Here is a 15,352-nt window from a genome sequence, read left to right on the forward strand (position 1 = left end):
TTTTGATTGTTCGATGATCACGCTTCAGAAGCTTTGCAATTTTAAGAGTGCTGCATCCCTCTGCAAGATATCTCACTATTTTTGACTTTTCTGAGCCTGTCAAGTCCTTCTTTTGACCCATTTTGCCAAAGGAAAGGAAGTTGCCTAATAATTATGCACACCTGATATAGGGTGTTGATGTCATTAGACCACACCCCTTCTCATTACAGAGATGCACATCACCTAATATGCTTAATTGGTAGTAGGCTTTCGAGCCTATACAGCTTGGAGTAAGACAACATGCATAAAGAGGATGATGTGGTCAAAATACTCATTTGCCTAATAATTCTGCACGCAGTGTATATTCCCTGACTTTCCCTATTCTACTGAATTCTTCTTCTTTATAGCCTTTCCCCTCAATGTCCCTCACACTAGAATAGAAGCTTAATTGTGACTGTACATGTCCCGAAGATCTTTTTCTGTTAGACACTGCATAGATCCATCCACCCTCCTTCACAGCCCAACACAGAAGGACGTTCTGCTCGTTCTGCAAGGGCACCTCCCTGTCTGCTGCAGCACTGATTGGCTTATCCAGGCTGTCACCTGTGAGCCAATCAGGGCAAGCCCGCCCCCACTTCCTCTTAAGGTCATGTGAGCTGTCTTCTTCTTCCTCCCCAGAGCTTTTTCCCACAGACATGTGCAGTAAAATGGCGCTGTGCTCCGATTTACTGGATTAGTCTGAGATTAACCTGGAAAGCATCAGGTTTGGCTGCCGGACTAAATTCGGGAAATTTTGTAATGAACCCGGTTCGCTCATCTCTAATACAAAGCCATCAACTCCCTACTTTATTGCACTTTGAAGTGTTAATTTGCACTGTGATTTATGCTGTTGTGTGCACTTATACTGTTTTATCTTGTTGAGCTAATGCTGAGAGACTTTACAACTTTCTATCAAAGTCTATGCAAAGTTTTGGAGGGGAAAAAACAGACACACTGACCTAACTGTATGGTTTAGCTCTGTTGTTTATGTCTGAAGATTTACTGCTTAGCCATTCCCATATACTTGCATTGAAACTCTATGCAAGTCTATGACAGACTAAAATTGTAACATTGTTTCTGTTTAGGCTGTGCTTCTCCGGTCCACCATTCCCACTAGAAGGTTATAGTTCAGCTAGAAACTGCACATAAAGAGAGCAGCCAGAGCCCCTAGTAGTCAGCAGATAAGGACCAATGCTTAGTAGGAGATGACAGACTGCATGAGTGACCATAAGAAAATGTTGAGATGGAGATACTCTGCAACAGATCCTGTATCACCAGCCCTGTGACCAGGCAGTCAGCTGGACAACTGAGACATAGACCTTGGACCACCAGCCTTTGCACAGTGAGTCAGCCTTATGAGAAAGAGTGGGGACAGCTTGTTCAGGCCTTTCTTCAGAAAGAAACCCTTTTCTGCCAGGGAGAAGACTGGAGAAGCCAGCTCTGTGCCTTGTCTGTATTGTTGTTGACTTGAGTTCCTCCAGTAAAGAAGCACACTGATTTACTGCAAACTCTGACTCTCTGGAGTTATTTTCCATTGGTGTACACCATGTCTTACCATACCTTCCAAAGAACAGCAACACATGGTGACACCTCAACAGTGTCCAGAGGAAGCCCAGCCATTGCACCAGGGTACCAGCCTTCTGAAAGAAAAAGCGACAGAAAACTCAAGCCTTTCCACAGCATGGAACCCAATTCTGCCAGGGAGGAGCCTGGAGAAGCAAGCTGAGTGCATTGCCTGTATTGTGTTGCACTTAAGTTCCTCCAGTGAAGAAGCACACTGCTTTACTGCATACCCTGACTCTCTGGATGTTTTTCCCATTGGGGAGCACCATGCCTTTCCATCCTCTCCAGAGAGAAGCAACATGTGGTGACACCTTAACAGTGTCCAGGGGATCCAGCGTAGTGTTAGGGTCACCTCAACCCTGGTCACTGCAGTACCACCTGTACTTGGATAGTGAACAACGAAACTGTGGGAGCTATTGTGCTTACTGGCAGTTCAAATTATCCTCCCTAGTGGTGTTCTGTCTGGGTCATCCAGGGCCTGTTCACAGGCTGCACATGCCCTCACATAACCACTGCCCCCAACACCATCTAACAGCTAGGGTAAAATGTCTTTGAGGGCAATGAGTGTGTGAGTCTATCTATCAATCTATTATAGACTTGTATTTCATTTAGAAGACACTAAAGAGTAGCACAAGTAAATCCATCTTATCCATAATAATTTAGAAGAAAATCTGTCACTGTTTGGTGTTATTACACGTGCAGCCAAGCCAGTAATTTGCATGCTGTACCTGTGGCTCAGTTGTAGAGGTGTAATAGCACTTTTAGGGATTGACTGCTAATGAAGTTAAAACATAGTGAGAACACTAACTCCAGTTCATTGTGGACATGTGAGGGCATAGGGCTACCTCAGGTCATTCTGTAGAAAAGGAAATGACCAGACGCTGTCCCAGCTCACTGTATTGAGCTGAATTGTCATGTGTCACGGAAGGTACACTATTCCAGAAATAGTCAAGACTAAGGGTCCAGTATGAGACTTGGAACAAGCCATCAACTACTGTATGCCACTTTAAAGTGCTTTAAAAAACTCAGATTTTATGATAAATCAGGTCATTGTCACTTATTAGGCTCTCATCCTTTACATGCTGTGGATTGAGTAAGGGTGCCTGAACACAATTTTTTATGGTTTTGGTGCTATTTTGGTGTGGATGTGATGCAGTTTTTCCAAAGAATTGTCACTTCTATTGGAAAGGGTAAGGCCTCATGCACACGACAGCATTTTTTCACGGTCCGCAAAACGGGGTTCCGTTGGTCCGTGATCCGTAACCGTTTTTTCGTCCGTGGGTCTTCCTTGATTTTTGGAGGATCCACGGACATGGAAAAAAAGTCGTTTTGGTGTCCGCCTGACCGTGCGGAGCCAAACGGATCCGTCCTGACTTACAATGCAAGTCAATGGGGACGGATCCGTTTGACGTTGACACAATATGGTGCAATTGCAAACGGATCCGTCCCCCATTAACTTTCAATGTAAAGTCAGGAGTTAATATACCATAGGATCGGAGTTTTCTCCAATCCGATGGTATAGTTTAACTTGAAGCGTCCCCATCACCATGAGTTACATGTGAAAACTCATATCCGACAGTATATTCTAACACAGAGGCGTTCCCATGGTGATGGGGACGCTTCAAGTTAGAATATACTACGAACTGTGTACATGACTGCCCCCTGCTGCCTGGCAGCACCCGATCTCTTACAGGGGGCTGTGATCAGCACAATTAACCCCTCAGGTGCCGCACCTAAAGGGTTAATTGTGCGTATCATAGCCCCCTGTAAGAGAACAGGGGCTGCCAGGCAGCAGGGGGCAGACCCCCCTGCCTCCCCAGTTTGAATATCATTGGTGGCCAGTGTGCGGCCCCCCCTCCCTCCCTCTATTGTATTATCATTGGTGGCCAGTGTGCGCCCCCCCCGGCCCCCCCTCCCTCCCTCTATTGTATTATCATTGGTGGCCAGTGTGCGCCCCCCGACCCCCCTCCCTCCCTCTATTGTATTATCATTGGTGGCCAGTGTGCGGCCCCCCCCGGCCCACCCTCCCTCCCTCTATTGTATTATCATTGGTGGCCAGTGTGCGTCCCCCCCGCCCCCTCTATTGTATTAATATCATTGGTGGCCAGTGTGCGGCCCCCCCCTCTATTGTATTAATATCATTGGTGGCCAGTGTGCAGCCTCCCCTCTCCCCCCCCCTTCCCCGATCATTGGTGGCAGCGGAGAGTTCCGATCGGAGTCCCAGTTTAATCGCTGGGGCTCCGATCGGTAACCATGGCAACCAGGACGCTACTGCAGTCCTGGTTGCCATGGTTACTTAGCAATATTAGAAGCATCATACTTACCTGCTGCGCTGTCTGTGACTGGCCGGGAGCTCCTCCTACTGGTAAGTGACAGGTCTATGCGGCGCATTGCTTAATGATCTGTCACTTACCAGTAGGAGGAGCTCCCGGCCGGTCACAGACAGCACCGCACACTGGCCACCAATGATATTCAAATTGGGGAGGGAGGGGGGTCAGCCCCCTGCTGCCTGGCAGCCCCTGATCTCTTACAGGGGGCTATGATACGCACAATTAACCCCTTCAGGTGCAGCACCTGGGGGGTTAATTGTGCGGATCACAGCCCCCTGTAAGAGATCGGGTGCTGCCAGGCAGCAGGGGGCAGTCATGTACACAGTTCGTAGTATATTCTAACCAGAAGCGTCCCCATCACTATGGGAACGCCTCTATGTTAGAATATACTGTCGGATTTGAGTTTTCACGAAGTGAAAACTCAGCTCTGAAAAAGCTTTTATGCAGACGGATCTTCGGATCCGTCTGTATGAAAGTAGCCTACGGACACGGATCACGGACACGGATGCCAATCTTGTGTGCATCCGTGTTTTTTTACGGACCCATTGACTTGAATGGGTCCGTGAACTGTAGTCCCTCAAAAAAATAGGACAGGTCATATTTTTTTGACGGACAGGATACACGGATCACGGAGGCGGATGACAAACGGTGCATTTTCCGAGTTTTCAACTGACCCATTGAAAGTCAATGGGTCCGCCAAAAATCACGGAAAACGGAACAACGGCCACAGGTGCACACAACGGTCATGTGCATGAGGCCTAAATTGGTACAAAAAAACCCCAAAAACAACAAGAATTGACAAGCTGTGAATTTCAAAATCGCTCGGCCGCTCCTTCCTCAATGCGCCTGCGCTGGGTGTATATGTGACGTCATCGGCGCAGGCGCATTGAGGATGGAGCGGCCGAGCGAGCGTCCGCCTCTCAGTGCGCCTGCGCCGACTGAAGACAGGTACGGCGCAGCCACCAGATTTTGAATGCAAACAGGGCCAGCAGAGAAAGATCCCGTCCGCTGGCCCTGTCAATCAACATGCGGAGGGGGCATCATTATGATAGGGGGATGCGGCTGCTACCAGCAAGTAGCTGCCCTACTTGCTGGTAGCAAGGTAATTTGCATATTTTAAAAGTACGTTTTTAACATAATCTGCTGAACCAAAATGATTAATTACAGTATGTATGCATAAATCGCAGTATAGGGATTATAAGTAACCAAAAAAAAAAAAAGTTTAGTGGGGTGACAGAAGCCCTTTAACCACTTCCCGCAACTGTAACGCCGAAAGGCGTCATTGCGGCGGCTCCCCCAGGCTACGCTAACGCCAATAGGCGTCATCTCGCGTGAGCCGAGATTTCCTGTGAACGCGCGCACACAGGCGCGCGCGCTCACAGGAACGGAAGGTAAGAGAGTTGATCTCCAGCCTGCCAGCGGCGATCGTTCGCTGGCAGGCTGGAGATGTGTTTTTTTTAACCCCTAACAGGTATATTAGACGCTGTTTTGATAACAGCGTCTAATATACCTGCTACCTGGTCCTCTGGTGGTCCCCTTTGTTTGGATCGACCACCAGAGGACACAGGTAGCTCAGTAAAGTAGCACCAAGCACCACTACAGTACACTACACCCCCCCCCCGTCACTTATTAACCCCTTATTAGCCCCTGATCATCCCTGATCACCCCATATAGACTCCCTGATCACCCCCCTGTCATTGATCACCCCCCTGTCATTGATCACCCCCCTGTAAAGCTCCATTCAGACGTCCGCATGATTTTTACGGATCCACTGATAGATGGATCGGATCCGCAAAACGCATCCGGACGTCTGAATGAAGCCTTACAGGGGCATGATCAATGATTGTGGTGATCACCCCATATAGACTCCCTGATCACCCCCCTGTCATTGATTACACCCCTGTCATTGATCACACCCCTGTCATTGATCACCCCCCTGTAAAGCTCCATTCAGATGTCCGCATGATTTTTACGGATGCACTGATAGATGGATCGGATCCGCAAAACGCATACGGACGTCTGAATGAAGCCTTACAGGGGCATGATCAATGACTGTGGTGATCACCCCCCTGTCATTGATTACCCCCCTGTAAAGCTCCATTCAGATGTCCGCATGATTTTTACGGATGCACTGATAGATGGATCGGATCCGCAAAACGCATCCGGACGTCTGAATGAAGCCTTACAGGGGCATGATCAATGACTGTGGTGATCACCCCCCTGTCATTGATTACCCCCCTGTAAAGCTCCATTCAGATGTCCGCATGATTTTTACGGATGCACTGATAGATGGATCGGATCCGCAAAACGCATCCGGACGTCTGAATGAAGCCTTACAGGGGCATGATCAATGACTGTGGTGATCACCCCATATAGACTCCCTGATCACCCCCCTGTCATTGATTACCCTCCTGTCATTGATTACCCCCCTGTAAAGCTCCATTCAGACGTCCGCATGATTTTTACGGATCCACTGATAGATGGATCGGATCCGCAAAACGCATCCGGACGTCTGAATGAAGCCTTACAGGGGCATGATCAATGACTGTGGTGATCACCCCATATAGACTCCCTGATCACCCCCCTGTCAAGCTCCATTCAGATGTCCGCATGATTTTTACGGATGCACTGATAGATGGATCGGATCCGCAAAACGCATACGGACGTCTGAATGAAGCCTTACACGGGCGTGATCAATGACTGTGGTTATCACCCCATATAGACTCCCTGATCACCCCCCTGTCATTGATTACCCTCCTGTCATTGATTACCCCCCTGTAAAGCTCCATTCAGACGTCCGCATGATTTTTACGGATCCACTGATAGATGGATCGGATCCGCAAAACGCATCCGGACGTCTGAATGAAGCCTTACAGGGGCATGATCAATGACTGTGGTGATCACCCCATATAGACTCCCTGATCACCCCCCTGTCATTGATTACCCCCCTGTAAAGCTCCATTCAGATGTCCGCATGATTTTTACGGATGCACTGATAGATGGATCGGATCCGCAAAACGCATACGGACGTCTGAATGAAGCCTTACAGGGGCGTGATCAATGACTGTGGTTATCACCCCATATAGACTCCCTGATCACCCCCCTGTCATTGATCACCCCCCCTGTCATTGATCACCCCCCCTGTCATTGATCACCCCTCTGTAAGGCTCCATTCAGACATTTTTTTGGCCCAAGTTAGCGGAATTATTTTTTTTTTTTCTTACAAAGTCTCATATTCCACTAACTTGTGTCAAAAAATAAAATCTCACATGAACTCACCATACCCCTCACGGAAACCAAATGCGTAAAAATTTTTAGACATTTATATTCCAGACTTCTTCTCACGCTTTAGGGCCCCTAGAATGCCAGGGCAGTATAAATACCCCACATGTGACCCCATTTCGGAAAGAAGACACCCCCAGGTATTCCGTGAGGGGCATATTGAGTCCATGAAAGATTGAAATTTTTGTCCCAAGTTAGCGGAACGGGAGACTTTGTGAGAAAAAAATTAAAAATATCAATTTCCGCTAACTTGTGCCAAAAAAAAAAAATTTCTATGAACTCGCCATGCCCCTCATTGAATACCTTGGGGTGTCTTCTTTCCAAAATGGGGTCACATGTGGGGTATTTATACTGCCCTGGCATTCTAGGGGCCCCAAAGCGTGAGAAGAAGTCTGGTATCCAAATGTCTAAAAATGCCCTCCTAAAAGGAATTTGGGCACCTTTGCGCATCTAGGCTGCAATAAAGTGTCACACATCTGGTATCGCCGTACTCAGGAGAAGTTGGGGAATGTGTTTTGGGGTGTCGTTTTACATATACCCATGCTGGGTGAGAGAAATATCTTGGTCAAATGCCAACTTTGTATAAAAAAATGGGAAAAGTTGTCTTTTGCCAAGATATTTCTCTCACCCAGCAAGGGTATATGTAAAATGACACCCCAAAACACATTCCCCAACTTCTCCTGAATACGGCGATACCACATGTGTGACACTTTTTTGCAGCCTAGGTGGGCAAAGGGGCCCATATTCCAAAGAGCACCTTTAGGATTTCACAGGTCATTTACCTACTTACCACACATTAGGGCCCCTGGAAAATGCCAGGGCAGTATAACTACCCCACAAGTGACCCCATTTTGGAAAGAAGACACCCCAAGGTATTCCGTGAGGGGCATGGCAAGTTCCTAGAATCTTTTATTTTTTGTCACAAGTTAGTGGAAAATGCAGATTTTTTATTTTTTTTTTTTTCATACAAAGTCTCATATTCCACTAACTTGTGACAAAAAATAAAAACTTCCATGAACTCACTATGCCCATCAGCGAATACCTTGGGGTCTCTTCTTTCCAAAATGGGGTCACTTGTGGGGTAGTTATACTGCCCTGGCATTCTAGGGGCCCAAATGTGTGGTAAGGAGTTTGAAATCAAATTCTGTAAAAAATGACGAGTGAAATCCGAAAGGTGCTCTTTGGAATATGGGCCCCTTTGCCCACCTAGGCTGCAAAAAAGTGTCACACATCTGGTATCCCCGTACTCAGGAGAAGGTGGGGAATGTGTTTTGGGGTGTCATTTTACATATACCCATGCTGGGTGAGAGAAATATCTTGGCAAAAGACAACTTTTCCCATTTTTTTATACAAAGTTGGCATTTGACCAAGATATTTATCTCACCCAGCATGGGTATATGTAAAAAGACACACCAAAACACATTCCTCAACTTCTCCTGAATACAGAGATACCAGATGTGTGACACTTTTTTGCAGCCTAGGTGGGCAAAGGGGCCCATATTCCAAAGAGCACCTTTCGGATTTCACAGGTCATTTTTTACAGAATTTGATTTCAAACTCCTTACCACACATTTGGGCCCCTAGAATGCCAGGGCAGTATAACTACCCCACAAGTGACCCCATTTTGGAAAGAAGAGACCCCAAGGTATTTCGTGATGGGCATAGTGAGTTCATAGAAGTTTTTATTTTTTGTCACAAGTTAGTGGAATATGAGACTTTGTAGGAAAAAAAAAAAATCATCATTTTCCGCTAACTTGTGACAAAAAATAAAAAGTTCTATGAACTCACTATGCCCATCAGCGAATACCTTAGGGTGTGTACTTTCCGAAATGGGGTCATTTGTGGGGTGTTTGTACTGTCTGGGCATTGTAGAACCTCAGGAAACATGACAGGTGCTCAGAAAGTCAGAGCTGCTTCAAAAAGCGGAAATTCACATTTTTGTACCATAGTTTGTAAACGCTATAACTTTTACCCAAACCATTTTTTTTTTACCCAAACATTTTTTTTTTATCAAAGACATGTAGAACTATAAATTTAGAGCAAAATTTCTATATGGATCTCGTTTTTTTTGCAAAATTTTACAACTGAAAGTGAAAAATGTCATTTTTTTGCAAAAAAATCGTTAAATTTCGATTAATAACAAAAAAAGTAAAAATGTCAGCAGCAATGAAATACCACCAAATGAAAGCTCTATTAGTGAGAAGAAAAGGAGGTAAAATTCATTTGGGTGGTAAGTTGCATGACCGAGCAATAAACGGTGAAAGTAGTGTAGTGCCGATTTGTAAAAAAGGGCCTGGTCTTTAGGGGGGTATAAACCTGTGGTCCTTAAGTGGTTAATCTTCCCCAGCCTGTGGCTGGTCATTACTATGTATTTAAAGGTGCCTCCTTCAACAGAAAGGCTCCTGAACAATTAGGTTCTAGCTTTATCTAGTTCCTGTGTGTGCGAAAGTGTTTTCTGTTTCTTTCTTTCATTACCGTGTACCGGACCTTGGAAACCATTTAAGGGACTCTGCTTGACTGCCGCCTGCCCCTGACCTCGGACTTAGTACCTATACCTTGCCACCTCACCACCTGATCGATCAGCCTATGGCTTCCCAGCACCCTCTTGGTGTACCGTATCTATCTCGAGGTCAATCCAGTGGGTCCACGCTCAGGTCCTGGTTCCCTTGTGTCTCAACCCCCCTCAGAGGTAGCAACTGGTACACCCCTTTGGAAAGTCTATCCTCAACATCAGCAGTATTGTCAATAATGAGGGGTGTAGTCAGACATCGTCCTCTGAGGAAGTTGGTCATGTGGGAGAGCGGGTTCCCACTCGCTGAACATAACAGTTTGCTCAGGCCATGGCCTGAACCCACCACCCGGGTCTCGGTTCCCTCATGTCTCAACCCCCTCAGAGGTAGCACCTGGTACACCCCTTTGGAAAGTCTATCTTCACCATTAGAGGTAGCGTGAAGAACGAGTGGTGTATTTAGACATCACTCTCTGAGGAAATTGGCCATGTGGGACAGTGGGTTCACACCCGTAAACATAACACAGGTCTTTCACTACTTCACTACTAGTGGCTTGGTGGTATTGGGGGAGCGGCCTATAATGTCTGGCTTTTTGGGGGTGAAGAAAGTGGCCACCCTATGTGGTGCCCTTGCTGTTGCAAAAGACAATAAACTGTGCAAAAGACGGGAAAATAAAAAAAGGTTGCAACAGTGAACTTACAGGGGATCATTTATTAAGACCGGCGTTTTAGATGCTGGTCTTAATAAGCCTCTGCACTGGCCATGGATCCGCTGAAGTTATGTAGAAGTGCCTGCCTCTACATAACTTCGGCAGATCCACTGCCACTGCTAAATCTACGCCAGCTCCCCTGCTGGCATAGATTTAGACCATTTTCTACACCTAAAACAGGCATAGAAAATAATGAATGAGACTGGCCTACCGGCCCGTCCCTTTTCCCCGCCTACGCCATGTCAACTTTTTTAGAGCTGGTGTGAGTGGGGAAAAGTCACAGATTGCGGCACAAAGAACCTATTTGCTGCAATCTGCGCTAGAGATACACCTAAGGGCTCATGCACACAAACTTATTTTCTTTCCATGTCCGTTTCATTTTTTTGCATGTGTTATTCCGTGTGCATTGTGTTTTTGTATGTCCGTTCAACAAAAGAATAGAACATGTCCTATTATTGTCTGCATTACGGACAAGGATAGGACTGTTCCATATGGGGCCAGCTGTTCCGTTCTGCAAAATACGGAATGCACATGGATGTCATCCGTATTTTTGGTGGATCCGTATTTTGTGGACCGCAAAATACATACGGTTGTGTGCATGAGCCCTAATATTTCTGTTAGTAAATAACCCCATAGTCTTTACTGAGCTGAATGGTGCAATTCACTTCCACAGAATGGAGGTATAAAACCTTGAAAAAAAAAACTGTGGCAACACTTTCCTTGTAGAAGACTTCTCAGAGGAACCTGGTTAAGGCTCATTCACACGAACGTGTGCTGCCCGTTGCCGTATTGTGGACCGCATTTGCGGATCCGCAAAACACGGGCACCGTTCCGTGTGCATTCCGCATCACGGTTGCAGACCCATTCACTTTAATGGGTCCGCAAATCCGGAGATGCGGAACGAAACACTACGGAAGCACTACGGAGTGTTTCCTGGGGTTCCATTCCGTGCCTCCACACCGCAAAAAGATAGAACTTGCTCTATCTTTTTGCGAAACGGACGGATCGCGGACCCATTCAAGTTGATCCATTCAAGTCAATGGGTCCGCGATCCCCATGCGGCTGGGCCACAGTCGGTGCCCGTGCATTGCGGACTGCAATTTGCGGTCAACAGCACAGGCACTGGCTTCGTATGGTCGTGTGAACAAGCCCTTAGACTGTGGCTCAGCCAGCAACAGAGATTTTAAGCTACAGTACCACAGTTCTACGCAGGCTTGGACTGCCCCACAGGGGTACAGGGGAATCACCCGGTGGGCCCCTGAGCATGGTGGGCCCCTAGTCTCCCACCCCCTGCACAAGAGGCACATAACACAGTAGACTTACTGCACTACATACATATATACAATGTACCGCACCTCAGCCAGCCTATGTTCATATAAAAAACTAGATTATAGATAGATTTGTAAAGAAACTCCCTAGTTTATTATTATAGAGACGATCAGAGCTGAGAGGAGGCAGGACAGCCAGTATCATCTTTTCCCCAGGACCTACCTTCTCAAAGTTGGTGCAGGGACCCCCATATTCAATCATCTGCCAACATCTTTCTGTTGTGTGAGCAGGTACGTACGGTGGGCCCCCAAAATACATTTTACTGGTGGGCCCTAGGCTCCCCAGTCTGACACTGGTTCTACGTAAGCAATATAAAAAAACGCAAGACATTATAAAACATTAGAAAATCCCTAGCAGTGTCTAGAGCAGGGGTGCACAACCTGCGGTCCGGGGGTAACATGCGGCCCTCGATACCATTCTGTGTAGACCCCAACCATCTGGTAACAGACATGTATGTATATATCTTGTGGCTGCTCACATGTATCTATCATGCATTTTCCCATTAGATGGGAGTACTACAAATGTAACTAGACATTTGTTCAATATGCCATAAATATAGTATTTCAGTTGGTAATACCCCTTTAAGTTTTATTTTTGGCCCTTCGAATTGGTTCAGGCTGACAATGTGGCCTCCAAACAGAAAAGGTTGTGCACCCCCCATGGTCTAGAGCAGGGATCAGCAACCTTCGGCACTCCAGCTGTTGTGAAACTACAATTCCCAGCATGCTTCATTCATTTCTATGAGAGTTCTTAGAAGAGCAGAACAAGTATGCATGCTGGGAGTTGTAGTTTCACAACAGCTGGAGTGCCGGAGGTTGCCTACCCCTGGTCTAGAGGAACACTACATATGCCATGTATGGGCCATGCGGTTCATCACAAATATTCCCCAATGGCATATTACTGATGGTTTTTACTATCTATACAGTTGCAAGAAAAAGTATGTGAACCCTTTGGAATGATATGGATTTCTGCACAAATTGGTCATACTCATAAAATGTGATCTGATCTTCATCTAAGTCACAACAATAGGCAACCACAGTCTGCTTAAACTAATAACACACAAAGAATTAAATGTTACCATGTTTTTATTGAACACACCATGTAAACATTCACAGTGCAGGTGGAAAAAGTATGTGAACCCCTAGACTAATGACATCTCCAAGAGCTAATTGGAGTGAGGTGTCAGCCAACTGGAGTCCAATCAATGAGATGAGATTGGAGGTGTTGGTTACAGCTGCCCTGCCCTATAAAAAACACACACCAGTTCTGGGTTTGCTTTTCACAAGAAGCATTGCTTGATGTGAATGATGCCTCGCACAAAAGAGCTCTCAGAAGACCTACAATTAAGAATTGTTGACTTGCATAAAGCTGGAAAGGGTTATAAAAGTATCTCCAAAAGCCTTGCTGTTCATCAGTCCACGGTAAGTCAAATTGTCTAAAATGGAGAAATTTCAGCACTGCTGCTACTCTCCCTAGGAGTGGCCGTCCTGTAAAGATGACTGCAAGAGATCTTATTGAGCACTTTGGTTTTTTCCTCAGGTCTGCGTATTAATTGGACCAAGTCGGCCCTTATGCTCCTGTGGTCTGCAGGATGGCCTTCTGTATTCCATAACCTTATGGTAGTTGATCAGTTCAAATACCTGGGAGTTATCATCACAAGGGACCCATGCCTTTCTCTTGATCGAAACATAATTCCCTTAGAGGCTCATTTTGTAGATAAATTCAAGTCCTGGAAGACTCTACCTTTATCTATCATGGGGAGACTAAACCTGATCAAAATGATACTACTGCCTAAAGCTTGAACACACGTTGAAAATCTACTTGAACACGCGTGTACCCCAGTCCCCAAATTTTTTTTTACTCGACTGCACACTTTAATGGCCTCCTTCGTGTGGGGGAAAGAAAGAAGGAAGCTGGCACTGGGGACCCTGCAGAGGAGCTGGCAACAGGGGGAGGCAGCTCTCCCAGATTTACATCTTTACTTTCTAGCCGGGCAATTGAGGTACTTGGGATCGTGGATTTCACATGCAGAGTTCCCTAACTCAGAGTATTACCTACAATATTGTTTGCAGCTTTCTAGTCCATGGCCTGTATTGGAAGACTTAACAGCAATCTCTTGACATCCCCTGCCTATCCATAAATTAGCGCATCAGGTTTGGAAGGCTGCAAAGCTTCAACAATATGCTGACCTCCCAGATGAGATGCCACTATGGGATAATCCATCACTACCAATGTTGATGCAGTGCGAGGGGAAGGATATTTGGCAAGGGTATGGAGTACTTATGCTGAAAGATCTATATGAGAATGGGATCCTGTTCTCCTTTACTCAGCTTCAAACAAAGGTGGTAGTGGTGCGCCCTCATTTTTTTAGATACTTACAGTTGCGCAATGCACTTCAGGCGCAGCTGAGGTCCCTGATGAAATCCTTTTTTAAACTACCCGCTCATCGGCATTCTTAAAAGTCAAGGCCCCAGGGGCATGATATCAGCCTTATATACACATCTCTTGAATATCAAAATGAGCTCAAACTCTCTGCTGGCGGAGACTAGGTGGAGGGAGCGCATCCCAAACCTCACTAAAGAAGAGTGGAATGAGGCATTAGACGCCCCGTCAGGGGTATCACCCTCTCTTAACAATAGATTTATACAGTTATTTATACTTCATAGGAGCTACCTCACTCCAGTCAGACTATATAAGATGGGCAGATTGTCAAATAGCGGGTGTCACAGGTGTGCACAACCAGATGCGGGCTTTTGGCACCTGATGTGGGAATGTAACTATGTTCAGAATTTTTGGAGGGATGTGGTGACAGCACTATCCACTATGATCCCAGGTGCCCTAGAGTTGTGCCCTAAAAAGTGTCTCTTGGGGAATAGTTGATGATGAGGCGCTATCACACTATAACTGTATTTTTCTGATGGAGATTTTCTTCATGGCTAGGAAGGCAGTTGCTCTCAGGTGGATGGCAGACAGGCCGCCTACGGTCACTCAATGGAAAGCCTTGGTAAATCAAATTATGTTCTCCCATAAAAAATGTCCTGTTTGGGGATCATGGTGTTCCTCGCCATTGACGGTATCTTCAATACATATGCATTCTACAGAGTAAAACCATTTTTGAACATATGTACCCTGTAGACAACACAAAAGAGATGACGCATAATACTCTGCTGTTGTACCTCCTTTATTGTTAATTGACATTAATGAGATTTGAAGTTGTAATCTGAAGAGATCAATATGTTACTCACCAATGGATCCATATGTAATAATGTGACTGAGTATGTAGTGTATCAGTATAATGTATGCAACATGCCAATCTTTGCTTGTTATATTTCATTCAAATGAGTTTAAAAAAAAAGATGACTGCAAGAGCACAGCGCAGACTGCTCAATGACGTGAAGAAGAATCCTAGAGTGTCAGCTAAAGACTTACAAAAGTCTCTGGCATATGCTAACATCCCTGTTAGCGAATCTACGATACATAAAACACTAATCAAGAATGGATTTCATGCGAGGATACCAAAGAGGAAGCCACCGCTGTCCAAAAAAAACATTGCTGCACGTTTACAGTTTGCACAAGAGCACCTGGATGTTCCACAGCAGTACTGGCAAAAT

At 45.9% G+C, this 15,352-nt stretch overlaps 1 protein-coding gene across 1 annotated transcript in view; it reads left to right on the forward strand.

The window, feature by feature from the left end:
- The window catches only part of CD53 (CD53 molecule), an 88,051-nt gene that overhangs the window by 48,832 nt on the left and 23,867 nt on the right, over positions 1–15,352 (forward strand). The window lies entirely within an intron of this gene.

Source organism: Bufo bufo, chromosome 3 (assembly GCF_905171765.1).
Source record: "Bufo bufo chromosome 3, aBufBuf1.1, whole genome shotgun sequence".
Classification (NCBI taxonomy): Eukaryota; Metazoa; Chordata; class Amphibia; order Anura; family Bufonidae; genus Bufo; species Bufo bufo.